Genomic DNA, 18,097 nt, shown 5'->3' on the forward strand with positions numbered 1-18,097 from the left:
AGAATTGAGAAAGAAATTAATTACACTTTAAAATTCTGTAAAGCCCGATCCTAATTCCAAAATAAACTAGATATTCACATTAATATCTATCTATACTATCTATACTATCTATACTATCTATACTATCTATACTATCTATACTATCTATACTAACTATACTATCTATACTATCTATACTATCTATCTATCTATCTATACTATCTATATATCTATCTATCTATCTATCTATCTATCTATCTATCTATCTATCTATCTATCTATCTATCTATCTATCTATCTATCTATCTATCTATCTATCTATCTATCTATCTATCTATCTATCTATCTATCTATCTATCTATCTATCTATCTATCTATCTATCTATCTATCTATCTATCTATCTATCTATCTATCTATCTATCTATCTATCTATCTATCTATCTATCTATCTATCTATCTATCTATCTATCTATCTATCTATCTATCTATCTATCTATCTATCTATCTATCTATCTATCTATCTATCTATCTATCTATCTATCTATCTATCTATCTATCTATCTATCTATCTATCTATCTATCTATCTATCTATCTATCTATCTATCTATCTATCTATCTATCTATCTATCTATCTATCTATCTATCTATCTATCTATCTATCTATCTATCTATCTATCTATCTATCTTCTATCTATCTATCTATCTATCTATCTATCTATCTATCTATCTATCTATCTATCTATCTTTATCTATCTATCTATCTATCTATCTATCTATCTATCTATCTATCTATCTATCTATCTATCTATCTATCTATCTATCTATCTATCTATCTATCTATCTATCTATCTATCTATCTATCTATCTATCTATCTATCTATCTATCTATCTATCTATCTAGCTATCTATCTATCTATCTATCTATCTATCTATCTATCTATCTATCTATCTATCTATCTATCTATCTATCTATCTATCTATCTATCTATCTATCTATCTATCTATCTATCTATCTATCTATCTATCTATCTATCTATCTATCTATCTATCTATCTATCTATCTATCTATCTATCTATCTATCTATCTATCTATCTATTCTATCTATCTATCTATCTATCTATCTATCTATCTATCTATCTATCTATCTATCTATCTATCTATCTATCTATCTATCTATCTATCTATCTATCTATCTATCTATCTATCTATCTATCTATCTATCTATCTATCTATCTATCTATTTGTCTATCTATCTCTATATATAGACTACTATACGGTTGAAGGTGAAGTGGCACCTTCCATATGAATTAAATAGAAAAATTCGTTTATCTTGGAAACTAAGAAAACAGGACGGATTTTTATCTGGGGGTCTTGGAGCCCCCATATTCATGAATTAGAAAAATTCTTATATATGAGAAACTATTAGAGCTAGAATCTTCAAATTTAGCATGAAGAACTTTGACACTCATGTAAAGATTTAGAGAATAACTGGTGGACTTTCAATGAGGGGTGCGTCACCTCCCATATGAATTAAATACAAAACTTCGTTTATCTGGGAAACTAATAGAACTGAATTCTTCAAATTTGACACGAAGAACTTTATTTTTCATCAGAACATTTTGGAGAAAAAAGTGCGGACTTCATCTGGCGGGCTTGGAACCCCCATATGAATTAATTAGAGAAATACATATATCTGAGAAACTATTAGAGCAAGAATCTTCAAATTTTACATAGCAAAGCACACTTGGTATAGCTAGTATAATATTACAGTATAAATATAATAAGTCATTAAATTATGAAAATATCATATCTGTATTAGATCCACTTTCCGAAATTCACTTAAATAGACCAAGATTAAAAACAAGTTTGGTTTAGTATGTTCCAGTTTTATTTCATATATAGTAAGTTTTAAACTGATAAAGGAATACATTTTATATTTAGTATCTAACAATAAAATCTAACCTTGCTTGAAGACACCGGTATTATGAACATTCTGGCTTCTATACTAAAGGATTAAAGAATAATTCAATAATGATTTGAATACTAAGAAAATAATGTAAACTTACATTGCCTGGAGGAGAATTTTCACAATCTTTACGAATTACTTTGCCACCGATATCAATTTCGCAACCTTGCTGAAAAACACCGGTATTATGAACGTCTTCCCTGATAATCTAAAAGTTTAAATATTATAGTGAAATAATAATTTAGAAATTAGAAAAAAAGTAAAACTTACATTTACTGGTTCGCCCAGTACACTGGCAGCAATGCAAACCACTACAAATAATAGTTGATATACCTTCATAGTTTTTCTTAACGATCGTCTAACCGCTTCAAAATATTGAGAAATATTGTTGGATTTATAACTTTCTGGTTGTTTTTATGCATTTTTTTAACCAGCTTTAACTTTATATTCGTTATTATTATTCATAACATTTGTAAACATCGAGAACAAATCATTGTGATTCAGATATAAAAGTTTTAAATAAAAAATAAATTTAACCACAAAACTATAAAGTAACCCCACAGACCTTGGAATCTAAGTATATAGAAAACAAAGAAAACGATATATACTCTAGTCTTCTTAGTCACCTGCGCCTACGATATAGTTGCCAGAAGAGTCTCTATGTCCCCTTACCTATGTTAGTACCTGTTTAAGGATGCTCGGCATTCCATTCCCAATTGCAGCTTGATTGTCGTTTCATATTTAATATCGAATAATCCGCTCATCTTCTGGCTGCGATTTCAGCCTGAAGTATATTACACCAATTCGGAATGACATTCTAATCCTAAATTCTGGTATGAATACATCGCCACGCTCCCGCTTCCAGTGGTAAGGCCAGCATAATGTGGTGGTACCTGGTATAGTCGGTAATGATTCGCTATTAACGAAAGAGAACTTGAGGTTAAGTTATACAGACCATTATATGCAACGAAGACTGAATGTTCGACCATGGTAGGACCACAAAAACTCTATTCTATTGAGATTCGGAAAGGCACCTTACATGGAGGCTATAAAGCACTTTGGACCTAGGTACATACATACCAACAAAATTTTGTATCAATATTATTATTTAACAGTGAGAAAAGGAGGACTTTATATGGACGATTATGGACCGATCCGGAAAAAAATTTCAATACTATTTTTTAAAAATTTTGTATATATACCAACATTCTAAAGGTAATTATTAACAATAAAGTTTTGTTTTTAGGGAATATGCACTTTTGTATAGGAGATGTAGGAAATTGTGAACCGAACTTTTTATAGGGAAACAAACGTTTGACAAATTCTATAGAAGTATTTGCAATAGTTTCTATAAAAATTTGCACAAAAAATAATACAAAAAGCTGAAATTGTTCTTTTTTTTGGAAAATTTGTATTCAAAATTTTTGGCAAGTCGACCGATTTGGCCGATTTTAAATACTAAACTGGTTAGGATAACAATGAATATATTAAGTGTATTTCAATAAAAGATGGACGAACAAACTAACATATTACTGTAGCTTAATCGACTCAGCATTTTGTGCTTTATGGGGACTTAGATAAACTTTTATATATCCTCTATTAGCACTACTCGATTTTGCTTAACCCCTGATGTCCGCATTATATTGTGTAATCGTACCGGTGTTATAGACACCCTGCATTATATTCTAAAATAAATCAAATTTAATATCGATTACAAAAATTCTATTAGCATTAAAACTAAAACTTACATCTCCCGGAGTAGCCATTACACCAGCAATTATGCAGCCAACCAAAAAAATTATTTGAAATAATTTCATATTTTTTTATAGAAATTTAAAATGTTTTTCCGTTACAAAATTTATTGAAATAATATCGAAAGAATAGCTTTTTAGTTGTTTTTATGTCTGCGTTTTTGCTTAACTATTTCTGTTTTATCAGAAATGAGTTAAAATGTGGTTTTAATTTAAATAAATATGTATATTCTTAGAAGTCTGAAATTACTCGAAAGTACATGAATGAGATAATGTAAATAGTAAATAACAGAGGGCCGATTTAATACATTACCCTAAGGGAAGTAATTATAGGTATTTAAGTTTTGAAAAGTTCTTGTAATTTTGTAACACACCTTTCGATCGATCTATGATCAACCGGAATTTGTCACTAGAATTTCTCCGTCATATCAAAAAAAAGTTATAACAAAAAGAAGAAAAAGTTCTATATTCGGCTGTGACGAATCTTATATATGCTTCACCATGTTGTGTTGTTTTAACAGCTTAAACTAAAAAACTTTTAGTCCGACGGATCTGTATTTAGGTCCAAGCCAAAACTGGGCGACTTCTACAAGGTTAGTCCATAAATCCATTGGGCTAAGTAAAGTAGGGTGGACTGGACTGTTGAATATATGGTGGGTATCATGCCGTCCCCAATATATGTCCACATGCGGCACGGTTTATGAGGGACCAGTAGGCGTTGAGCCTGTTGCTCCATCCCGATCTCAGTTGTGCCAGAGCAACTCTTGTTTTTCGTGGCAGGTTCCTCTCTATTTTTGGTGTGTTAAAAAGTACCAGTTGTAAAACGAACAAGTAAGAGTGTTATATTCGAATTCGAATCTAATAAACCCACCATCAAACGTTCCTATAAAAGTTTCTTAGGTTTTGGCTCGTAAGAAACTTACTTATGTCAAATTTCATCTCTATACTCGAACTTTTAAGCCAGTAATGATCTGGAGGGACCTTATATTGAGGGTAGCGTCAATTATGGGCCGATCCACATCAAATTTACTGGAGAGGATTTTGCTCGTAAGAGACTTACTTATGTCAAATTTCATTGCTATACTCGTAAGCCAGTAATGAGCGTTAACGTAATTTTTTGAAGGGGACCTTATTTGGTACTCGCATGAAACTTATGTGTGTCCAATTTCATCGATATATTCGCTCATTTTTGAAGGCTACCTTATATGAAGGTAGGGTTATTTATTGACCGATCCATATAAAATTTTACAGAGAGATTTTGACTCGCATGAAACTTATGTGTATTTTTAAGTCTGTAATGAGCCTTAAAGTAATTTTTTGAAGTGGACATTATATGGGAGGTAGGGTCAATTATGGACCGATTCACATATTTGATAGAGACATTTTGGCTTGGCAGGGACTTAATTATGTCAAATTTCATTGCTATACTCGTATTTTTAAGCCAGTAATGAGCGTTATAGTGATTTTCTGAAGGGGACCTTATATGGAGGGTGGGGTCAATTAAGGACCGATCCTCATACAATTTGGTAGGGAGATTTTGACTCATATGAAACTTATTTATGTCGAATTCATCGCTATACTCCTACTTTTAAAAAAGATATGTCCGTTAAAGCTGTTTTTCGAGCGTCCACTTGTATGGGGGCTCTCCGAAAACGTGGACCAATATTGCCCATTTTCAATATCAAGCAAACCTTATCTATAGAGAATATTTGTTGAAAATTTCCTCTAGCTCATTCCGTTCGGACTCTATCGTGCTTTCAACAGACAGACGGACGGACATTGCTAGATCGTCTTAGAATTTAATAAGGACCCAGAATATATATACTTTTGTGGGTCTATGACCAATATTTCGATGTGTTACAAACGGAATCACAAAATCAATATACCCCATATTTTTTGATGGTGGGTATAAAAAGTACTAGATAGTCCCTTTTTTATACATTTTCATTCATTTAATTCCATGTTTCTAGGTTTAATATTAAAAACGTACCAAATGAAGAACGCAAAAGTACTAGTAAAAATACACTCTTATAGATTTTCATTCCATAAAGATAGGATATTATATGTTTCTAGGTTCAATATTACATAAAAAATAAAAGGTACCAGAAAAATCCTTTCCTAATATTTTTATTCACTTACGACCCCTATGCTATGTATTCAGCGTAGCAAAATTGTTTAAAATAGTGTGCTTTGATCGCTGGCATATATAGATTAATAAATCTCAGCGTTAATAGGTTCGCAAAGTCCTATCAAAAACTTTCTTTCTGGGTACCCCGTTAGGTTAGCTGATAGTGTTCCTTCTAGTTGGAGGTCTTAGGCTCTGTGGGTCTATTAATACAATATTCAGCTTTGACTGGTTTATTATACATATATGATCTTTCCACATTTTACCACAAATATGCGATAATTTTATAAATCTAGAAATCCACAATTTATTGCGAATGGTTTTTCATAACAAGTATATTTCTATTAATTTCCTTCTGAGTCACCTTAACATACTGGTCACAATCAAGAAGAACAGTGGAACAACCTTTTCGAAAAATACGTATATTAACAAAAGAATTCAGATACATACATCCCGAATTTTTCACTTACACTATCGCAGCCATAAGCTAACTTTACATAGTATATCTAAACTGAACAGCTACATATATTTAAAATAAGTTCGTATGCTATATTCGGTTTTCCGAATCTTAATACCCTTCTCTTATATACTAGATTTTTTATAAAAATGTGAATATTTATAGCCATTTACATTTAATAAATTTCGAAAACCTAAATTGGCTTTGCCTAACGACTATTACATAGAACTATAACTTTGGTCAATAATGGACCGATCCAAGTTTCAGTTGGTATTACGATTTCTCTTGATATTATATTTATACAGGCGAAATTTTGTGTTCATATCGATTTTTCAGAGGGAGTTACTTACAATTAATGCACTTTCCGGGAATGTCTACACTTGTATGGAGGTCTATGGAAAAATTTATTGAATTAGCTACGATAGTTTTTGAAAAACTAATCTAGATTGAGGAAAAAACTTAAACATCTTGAAAGCAATTCTGGTAGAATTTTTGAACATTGTTATCCCGCAGATATCTGGGTCTTTACAAAATTGATTTCATCCATCATACAGACAGACTAACATAGCTTAATCGATACCGTTTTCTATAAGGATCCAAAATATATGTATATACATTATAGAATCGAAGTTGTTTGATAAACTTTATTTTATTTATTAAAATTTTTTATTTTGATTTGTTTTCATTCAGTTAAAATCATTATGAGGAGGTTGCATATCTGAAGAATATTTCGGCTTCATTAAATCAATTCACTAAATTAATGAAAGTCTTTTTTTCTTAAAGTAGCATAACCAGAGTTTACGAAGCAGGGTTCCTGAAAATATGTATTTATTAAACATAGATTTAATTATAAGTTAATCTAAAACTTACTTCTGGATCAGCCATTACACCGGCAGCAATGTAACCAGCTACAAGTACAAATAGAAACAGTTTCATATTAATATTGACGATCGAAAAACTTAACAGACCCCGGCATATATATTAGAATACTTAAAAATATTTTACATTCTGCTTGTATTTTATACTCTTATACAAGAATATTTGTATAGGAGTAGACACGCATTTCTAATAATATTTGCAAAGCAGACATTTACATACATATTAGTCAAACGACTTGATTACCTAACCCTGCAGTTCGGAGTGACAGTTAACAAAACTAATTTGGATTTATTTTTATTGCACTTTTATTCATTTCCTTTAACATACATATTTACAAAAATAGTTAGTTTGAGTTTTAAAAATTCTGGAAAATTTAAACATTATTTAGGGTTTAATCAATCCAGGTAATATAACCGGAGTTTACTAAGCATCGCTTCTGAAAATATAATATAAATGAGATGTATGTATATGAATAAACAATATTAAATACTTACTGGAGCCCCCATTACACCGGCAACAATGTATAAGGCTACAACAACAAATAGATATAATTTCATATTTTTTTCACAAATTGGAAAGAAAGAACAACAAACCGATACAAAATATATCGAAATACTTTCAATTATATTACATGCTACTTGGGTTTTATACATTTGCACAAGATCATACATTTCTAATAATAATTGTATGCTGAAACTTATTAATAATCCATTATGGTTAGAAAAACCCTGCAATTCGGAATAGCACAAAGTGCGTTGTCCGTCATTCTGTCTGTTGAAAGAATGATAGCATCCACACGGGAAAAGCTAGAGTGATGAACTTTCTAATATTATTCTAGATTTTTATAAGTTTTTTATATCCACAAAATTATATACATTCTGGGTCCTTATTAAACGCAACGAGATAGAGGACTGATATTTTCAACAAATATTCTCTATAAATAAGGTTTGTTTGGTATTGAAAATGGGTAATATCGGTCCACGTTTTCGGATAGCCCCCATACAAGTGGATTCCTGAAAAACAGCTTTAACGGGTATATCTGTTTTAAAAGTACGACTATAGAGATGAAATTCGACATAAATATGTTGCATATAATTCAAAATCTTTCTACCAAATTTTATGAGGATCGGTCCATACCCCCATATAAGGTCCCCTTCAGAAAATAATTTTAACGCTCATTACTGGCTTAAAAATACTAGTATAGTGATGAAATTCTACACACATAAGTTTCGATGGAGCAAAAAATCTCTCTATCAAGTTTTATGTTGATCGGTCTATAGGTAACCCTTTCCCCATATAAAGTTCCCTTCTAAAAATGAGTTTAACGCTCATTGCTGGCTTAAAAATAATATGTAATATAGCAATGATCCAAAATCTCTCTAACAAATTTTATGTTTATCGGTCCATAATAGACCCTACCCCCATATAAGGTCCCTTCAGAAAATGACTTTAACGCTCATTACTGGCTTAAAAATACGAGTATAGTGATGAAATTCTACCCACATAAGTTTCAATGGAGCCAAAATCTCTCTATCAAACTTTATGTTGATCGGTCCATAATTGACCTTAACCCCTCATATAAGGTCCCCTTCAAAAAATTACTTAAACGATCATTACAGTCTTAAAAGTACGAGTAAAGCGATGAAATTCGACCCTTGCGTTCCGAATATAACACTCTCACTTGTTGATATTGAAAATTAGCCATATCGGTTCACCCCCTGGAATACTTATAAAGTTTAAAAAGTCTTAAATAAGTTAATTAGGCTTCAATCGTGATAAAATTTTACTTAAATTATTATTATGTACCCGGAAATGATATTGTAATATATAGCGAGCATTGGAACCTAATTGACCTTATCCCTCATATAAGGTCCCACCTTCAGAAAATTATTATATAACCCATAACAGGTTTACAAATCCAATGATAGGAAATTTCTTTCTTTAAGAAAGACCACTCACTAATCACCGGTCATGGCGGCCGTATATAGAAAATCATTAGTCATTTTGTGGTTCTATAAAACTAACTGGTATTTATACACATTTGTGGTAAAATTTATTTAAATAGTACGAATATAAGAATTTCAGCATGAATCTGGGTATAATACGTTTGTGCTTATGTTTGTAGGACATTGAAATATTAGTTCCACATCAACATATGTATAAACTAGTAAGAGTGCTATATTCGGCTGTGCCGAATCTTATATACCCATCATCAAATCATGTGTCTTAAATTTGAGGTGAATTTCGAAAAGTGGACCTATACCGATGTTTGTGCTACCACAATTTAATAATTTAAAGTAATTCTCAGTTTAAAGTAATTCAAGTTGTAAGCGTTAAAGTCGTTTTCTGAGGGTTGCCTTATATGGGGGGTAGGGTCAATTATGGGCCGATCTCCATAAAATTTGGCAGAGAGATTTTAGTTCCCCTAAATATTCTTTATATCGAATTTCGTTGCATTGCTATCATTTTGAAGCATGTTATGAGAGTTAAAGTCGTTTTCTGAGGGGGGGGGGGGAGGGGCTATATGTGGGGTAGAGTCAGTTATGGACTGATTCTCATAAAATTTGGTTGATAGATTTTGGTACATATAAAACTTGTTTATGTGGAATTTCATTGACACAGTGTTGTTTTCAAACCAGCTATAAGTATAACACTGTTTTTCGGGGGGCAACTTGTATGGGGCCTATGCGAAAATATGGACCGATATGGCCCATTTTCAATAGCAAACAAACTGCATCAATAAATATTTTTGCTCCTTAGCTCTTCTCGTTCGCACTCTATCGTGCTATCAACAGACAGACGGACGGACATGGCTAACTAGTCTTAGAATTTAATAAGGACCCAGAATGTGTGGGTCTATGACCAATATTTCGATGTGTTACAAACGGGATGACAAAAACAATATATCCCCCATCTTTTATGATAATATGAGTATACATATGTACATGATTTCCGGATCGGTCCATAATAGGTCATATCAGTAATATGAGATCCACAACCAAAAATCGCATTTTTCATTAATATATATAAAGATATCGAAATAAAATCCCGTATAAATAAATTTTTGTATACACAAATCACTCCGAAATTTGTTTCTCGGTAAGTCCATAATTGGACTTGTCTGCCATATAAGGTCCACTTTCAAAAATTAATTAAACGTCCAAATTTCATTGAAAAAAAAGATATCGCAATAAAAATTGGCATGAGTATATTTTAGAAGAAAGAAATTTTGTTTGGATTGGCCAATAATTGTTCATATCTCCCATAAATGGTTCATGAATTTCTTATGGACTTGATCAAAATTAGTATAGAGCAATAATTAAATGATTTATTAACAAGTTAGAGTGCTATATTCGGCTCTGCCGAATCTTAAATACCCTCCACCAGCAAGCTACTTTTCATTGAGACCCATTTAACTATCTAATTTTTAGATAACTTGGCGAAATTTTTGTTTCCTTATTGAGGGTACTAACATTTATGCATATGTCAAACTAATTTTAATTATGTCGAGAAATATGTATGTATATTAATAGGCCAGTTTGAAAACATTTTAATATAATGATATATCTGTACACAGAACATACTCATTTTGAATTTTATCTGGATATAATCATTTAATTACGAATTAAGTGATATTAAGTGATTTTCAGAAGTATACCTTATATGGGAGCTAAGACAACCTATGGACCGATCCGGAAGAAAAAAATCCGTAGAATGATTTATGTATACAAAATAAACATTTATGTCGAATTTTATCCCGATAACTTTGATTATCAAGTGCATTTGAGTAATTTTCGGAAATGGACCTTATATGGGAGTTGTGACCAATTATCAACCGATAAAGAAAAAATTTAGTATAATGATTTAGTATAATGATTACTACAATAGATTTATTAATTAATGAAATATTTGCGTTTAGGTGATTTTCGGAAGTGGACTTTATATGTATAGGAGCTATGACCTTACACAAAACATATTTGTGTCGAATTTTATCAAGATACCTTTATTTGATAATGAAATATGTGCGTTTAAGTGATTTTTTTGAAGTGGACCTTATATAGGAGCTACTACAATATATGGATCAATCCGGAAAAAATTTGGTAGAATGATTTATATGCTCACAAAACATATTCAAGTCGTACTTCATCCCGATAGCCTTATTATTCAAAGAAATATATGCGTTTAAGTGATTTTCGTATGTGGACCCTCTATGGGAGTCTATCCGGAAAAAATTTCGTAGAGTGATTCATATAAAGACAATACATATTTGTGTCGAATTTTATCAAGATAACTTTATTTAACAATGGACCCGGATCGGTCCATTATTGGAAAAAGTGGTAGAATTATTTATATGTACACATTACATATTCAAGTCGAATTTTATCCTTATAGCTTTAGAATTTAATGAAATATATTCGTTTAATTGATTTTCGGAAGTGGACCTTATATGAGAGCTATGACCAATTATAGGCCTATTCGGAAAAAATTTAGTAGAGTAATTCATATTTAGACAAAATCTATTTATGTCGAATTTTATCACGATAGCTTTATTTGACAATGAAATATGTGTTTTTAAGTGATTTTCGGAAGTGGGCCTTATATGGGAGCTATGACCAATAATGGACCGATCCGTAAAAAAAATTGTAAAATGATTTGTATGTATAAAAAACATATTTGTGTCGAATTTTATCCCAATAGCTTTATAATTCATTGAAATATATGCGTTTAAGTGATTTTCGGAAGTGGACCTTATATGGGAGCTATGACCAATTGTTGGCCTATCCGGAAAAAATTTCGTAGAGTGATTCATATTTAGACTAAACATATTTGTGTCGAATTTTATCCAGATAGCTTTGTTTGACAATGATATATGAGCTTTTAAATGATTTTCGGAAGTGGGCCTTATATGGGAGCTATGACCAATAATGGACCGATCCGTAAAAAAAATTGTAAAATGATTTGTATGTATAAAAAACATATTTGTGTCGAATTTTATCCCAATAGCTTTATAATTCATTGAAATATGTGCGTTTAGGTGATTTTCGGAAGTGGACCTTATATGAGAGCTATGACCAATTGTGGACCGACTGAGATCTGCGTTGATAGTATGATTTCTGTTCATATTATATTCGCATGTACAAAATTTTGTGTTGATACCGATATATTTGAGGGAGTTATTAACGATAAACTAATTTCCGGGAATATATACCTTTGTATGGGGGCTATGGGAAATATTGAATCGATTGTAAAGATTTTGAACATAATTGATTACTGCCCTGAAAAAATAATGTGTGACATCGAAATATCTTTGGTAGTTTCCGAGAAAACTTCAAAAGAATTATGAAAAAACCGTAATTTTTTTCGAGGTAGTCTGAAATTTTTACTTATAACTTTTTACGTTGTGAACCGATTTTGCTGATTTTCAATACCAAACTGCTTAGGACAATAATGAATATTCTTAGTGAATTTGGCTGATTTCTTTTGCTTAGTTTTAACGTGAGCGTGTTTTAACCAGACAGACAGACAGACAGACGGACAGACGGACATAGCTAAATCGACTCAGAATTTCATAAGGATCAAGAATATATATACTTTGTTAGGTCTCAGGTGAATATTTCTAGGTGTTACACACGGAATGACAAACTTATATATACCCTCTATCATCACTGATGGTGGTGGAGGGTATAATAACGTATCTAAAAATATTAAGATGGGTTTTCATAAAAAGTAGCTTACAAATGGAGGGTATTTAAGATTCGACATAGCCGATTGTAGTACTCTAACTTATTCTATTTAAATATTTTTCACTTAACACAAGACGTTTATAACAGCGGTCATTTTCAACAAGGAGGAAAATAATAATTTAAATTATTGTAATAAATATGTAATTGATTATATTAATAAAATCAATGTAAAAAAATAGACAAATTTTATTTAACTTGTAATGCCTTAATGCTGTAACTACCATTTTTTAAATTTCTTGTTAGTTTTGATTATACAAATGTCATTTTAATCTGTAGAATATTTAAACAATAACCCGAAAGTGAGATTATGGACCTAAGGTTCCCTTTCATTTTCAAATTTCTAACCTTTTATCAAAGACAAATTATCTTTGCTCAATTTTAAATAGTTTAACTTACGTTATTACAAATATCGGTAGTCGGCAGTTACAAAAATCACTTTTTGTCTCGCTTAGTATATAGTAGCTAGCTTTGATCAGCTGTGAATAGTTTTTTTTTTCGATTTAAATTTTTTTAAGATGATTTTTCTCAATATCAGTGAATTTGTTTTGAATTTAAAAACAAGTTAGAGTGCTATATTCGGCTATGCCGAATCTTAAACTCCACCAGCAAGCTACTTTTTATTAAAACCCATTTAATTATCTAATTTTTAGATAACTTGGCAAATTTTTTTTCCGTATTGAGGGTACTAACATTTATGCATATGTCAAACTAATTTTAATTAGGTCGAGAAAAATGTGTATTAATAGGCCATTTTGAAAACATTTCAATATAATAATTTATCTGTACACAGAACTTACTCATTTTGAATTTTATCCGGATATAATCATTTAATTAAGAATTAATTGGTATTAAGTGATTTTCAGAAGTATACCTTATATGGGAGCTAAGACAACCTATGGACCGATCCGGAAGAAAAAAATTCCGTAGAATGATTAATATATACAAAATACACATTTATGTGCATTTGAGTAATTTTCGGAAATGGTCCTTATATGGGAGGTGTGACCAATTTCGACCGATTAGGAAAATATTTCGTATAATGATTTATATGCCAAAAAAAATCAAGTCGAATTTTACTACAATAGATTTATTAATTAATGAAATATGTGCGTTTAGGTGATTTTCGGAAGTGGGCTTTATATGTATAGGAGCTATGACCTTACACAAAACATCTTTGTCTCGAATTTTATCAAGATATCTTTATTTGTTTAAGTGATTTTTTTTGAAGTGGACCTTATATAGGAGCTATGACCAATTATGAGCCTATCCGGAAAAAATTTCGTAGAGTGACTCATATAAAGACAAAACATATTTGTGTCGAATTTTATCCAGATAGCTTTATTTGATAATGAAATATGTGTTTTTAAGTGATTTTCGGAGGTGGGCCTTATATGGGAGCTATGACCAATAATGGACCGATACGTAAAAAATTTGGTGGAATGATTTGAATGTACACAAAACATATTTTTGTCAAATTTTATCCCAAATAGTTTTAGAATTCAATGACCTTATATGGGAGCTATGACCAATTATGGGCCTATCCGGAAAAAATTTCGTAGAGTGATTCATATTTAGACTAAACATATCTGTGTCGAATTTTATCACGATATCTTTATTTGACAATGAAATATGAGCTTTTAAATGATTTTCGGAAGTGGGCCTTATATGGGAGCTATGACCAATAATGGACCGATCCGTGATTTTTATGTACACAAAACATATTTAACTCGAATTTTATCACAATAACTTTATTCATCAATAAAATATGTGCGCTTAGGTGATTTTCGGAAGAGGACCTTATATGGGAGCTATGACCAATTGTGGACCGACTGAGCTCTACGTTATGATTTTTGTTCATATTATATTTGCATGTACAAAATTTTGTGTTGATAGCGATATATTTGAGGGAGTAATCAACGAAAAACTAATTTCCGGGAATATATACCTTTGTATGGGGGCTATGGGTAATATTGGATCGATTGTAAAGATTTTGAACATAATTGATCACTGCCCCGAAAAAATAATGCGTGACAAAATTCATTGAAATATCTTTGGTAGTTTCTGAGAAAACTTCAAAAGAATTATGAAAAAAAACGTAATTTTTTTCGAGGTAGTCTGGAATTTTTACTCATAACTTTTTACGTTGTGAACCGATGGATTTTGGATTTTGGATTTTCAATACCAAACTGCTTAGGATAATAATAAATATTTTGGGTGAATTTGGTTGATTTCCTTTGCTTAGTTTTAACGTGAGCGTGTTTTAGGCAGACAGACAGACAGACAGACGGACATAGCTAAATCGACTTTCATAAGGACCCAGAATATTTATGCTTTGTTGGGTCTTAGATGAATATTTCTTGGTGTTACGGAACGACAAACTTATATATACCCTCTATCACCACTGATGGTGGTGGAGTGTATAACAACATTGCTGTGCGACTTTTCAATGACACGGCCCGATAATTACGAAAATCGGCAGTATTATTTAGACTTATATAAAATTGAATTGTACCGATTATTGTAGAGATACTAAAACATTTAACATAATTATGACCTCCAAAGTCCTTTGTGGGAAGGGGTTTTGGGTTTATTTATAAGGTTGTATGTTTATATACAAGTCTTTTGTACCGAATTTCATCATGATACTAGTGTTTATTTGTGAATAATGGACATTCAAGTCATTTTCTGAAGGGGATTTTGTATGGGGGCTAGGGTCAAATAAGGTGTTATTTATTGTGTGTTATTTATATTTATATCAAACTTAGTTGTGCCGATTTTTAGAAAGATAGTAGTATATTTGACGTAGTTATGAGCTAAAAGGCCAAATCGGAAGGTCTGGTTGTATGGGGGCTATCACAAAAATTGGGCCGATTCTTATAAAATTTATTGGCGGGATTTATATTTATATTTATATAATATAAATATATTTATATAATACTTTTATCGTGATACTTGTATTTATAAGTGAATTGTGGACATTCAAGTCATTTTTTGAAGGGGACTTTGTATGGGGGCTAGGGTCAAATGAGGCCCAATCATTAGGAAAATCGCCAATATCATTTAGACTTATGTAAGACTAAGTGTTGCCAAGTTTTGTTGAAATACTAGAACACTTAACATAATTATGAGCTCAAAAGCCCTATTCGTTACAAACATCAGCACAAATCCAATATACTCTCCCCACAAAATTGGTGTAGGGTAAAAAGAGTCAAAATTTTTCCCACTTAAACACATTTCCAAAATATGGCGCTTATGCGAGGGTTTCTATACCAAAAATAAATGAATGATATTTTTACATATTTCTATTTGATATGAAAATACAACATAACCTCTCTATTAGAAGTTAATCCGAGCAAAGAAGGTATTTTCGATGCAATGAATATGGCTTCAACAGGGTGGCATACAATGTCATGCTAAAGTTAACAAGGGCTTATCCATAACCTAAGAATTATGAAATTTTTACAGTAAATGTCTTTTTGTAGTTGTAATCGAAAATGTGGTAATTACCTCCCCAAACTGCTTTTTATACCCTACAACACTATAGTGGGGAAGGTATTATGCGTTTGTGCTGGTGTTCGGAACACCCAAAAATATTTATCCTACACCTTAAAGTATACCAGTTAACCTGTCCGCACGCTACAGGTCGTCATTTTTAAGTTAATTTGATGAAATTTGGCCTCAATTGGGCCAAGAATGGACGCTATTGATAATGGAATGAAATAGGTCCAATAAATTTTATAAGGATCGGCCCAATTTTTGCCCTAGCGCCCATAAAAACAGACCTTCTGATTTGGCCTTTTAGCTCATAACTAAGTCAAATATGCTACTATCTAAATTGACACAACTAAGTTTGATACAAATATAAATAACACTGTCGATTTTCGTAATGATCGGCCCTCATTTGACCCTAGACCCCATACAAAGTCCCCTTCAGAAAATGACTTGAATGTCCATTATTCACAAATAAACACTAGTATCACGATGAACTTCGGTACAGACGACCTTTATATAAATATAAATCCTGATTCGATAAAGCTATGTCCGTCCTTGTGTCCGTGTTAATCCTGTATGCATGCTACAGCTCTCAATTTTCAAGCTAATTTGTTATAATTTAGCATATACTCTTACCTGGATCCAATGACGAAGGCTGTTGAAAATGATTAAAATCTGTCCATTATTTCACCTAGCCAGCCTACAACCTTATACAAAAAAAACCCAAAACCCCTTTCCACAAAGGACTTTGGAGCTCATAATTATATGTTAAATGTTTTAATATTTCTACAATAATGGGCACAATTAAATTTTATATAAGTCTAAGTAATACTGCCGATTTTCGTAATTATCGGGCCGTATCGTCAAAATGTCGCACAACTATGTTTTATACAAACCTTAATGACCTTGCAGAAAATCATAATAATCGTCCCTTATTATCTCTCATATACGTAAATCCATCCACCAAATTTTAGGGTTTCTTTCAGTAAATCAATTTTTCTTTAATAAATTTGGATCCAAGGAAAAATTCAACATAAATTCTTTATTATTGAAAATGAATAACATTTAATATTCGTAATTGGTGTAGGGTATCATATGGTCGGCCATGACCGACCATATTAATATTTTTATGTTATTTAATAAACATTTTAAAGAGTGAATTCATCCTTTAGCTTTAAATTCAGTATTACCAATAACATTATTTCCTTTAATTACCATCTGCAGAAACAATAAAATAATATGTTCAGACTTATAAATAAATTATTGTCTAAAAGGACTTACACAATGACATAATTTTTTTTTCAGACTTACAATAAATTATTGTCGTCAAGGACTTACACTGAGAGCCGGCAGGGCAAAGACGATAATGCAGAATGTTGAAAAAAATATTTGAAATAACTTCATCTTCTTGTGATTGTTTCCTTTCCACAACTGTAAACAAAATGCCCTTGCAAATTGTATTTATATACACGGGTCTCCAGCAAATTAAATATTATGATAATCATCAAATTTATCAAGAATTATAATGCGGTTTAGAGTAAAAATATTAAGGCATCATTGGATAATTTTAACCAGTTCTAATCTCCTAAGAAGTACTCTTTACACGAGTGTGTGTGTAGTCTGTAGAAGAATTGACACATTTCTTGTCGTTTGAAAAATAAAAAAGTCATGTTTCACCCATTATATTTCCACATTTTGATA

The 18,097-nt window shown here is 31.3% G+C and overlaps 1 long non-coding RNA gene across 1 annotated transcript; it reads right to left on the bottom strand.

Annotated features, from left to right (window-relative positions):
- Nucleotides 1-6,924: 6,924 nt before the first annotated feature.
- LOC119604174 lies at nucleotides 6,925-7,268 on the bottom strand. Its single transcript, XR_005231474.1, has 2 exons — nucleotides 7,152-7,268; nucleotides 6,925-7,095 (listed from the first exon to the last, which is right to left on the bottom strand). It is a non-coding gene; the product is annotated as an uncharacterized LOC119604174 (long non-coding RNA).
- Nucleotides 7,269-18,097: the final 10,829 nt, after the last annotated feature.

This window comes from Lucilia sericata, unplaced genomic scaffold (assembly GCF_015586225.1).
Source record: "Lucilia sericata isolate MDLA Ls3-8-SP2 unplaced genomic scaffold, ASM1558622v1 Contig000368F_arrow, whole genome shotgun sequence".
Classification (NCBI taxonomy): domain Eukaryota; kingdom Metazoa; phylum Arthropoda; class Insecta; order Diptera; family Calliphoridae; genus Lucilia; species Lucilia sericata.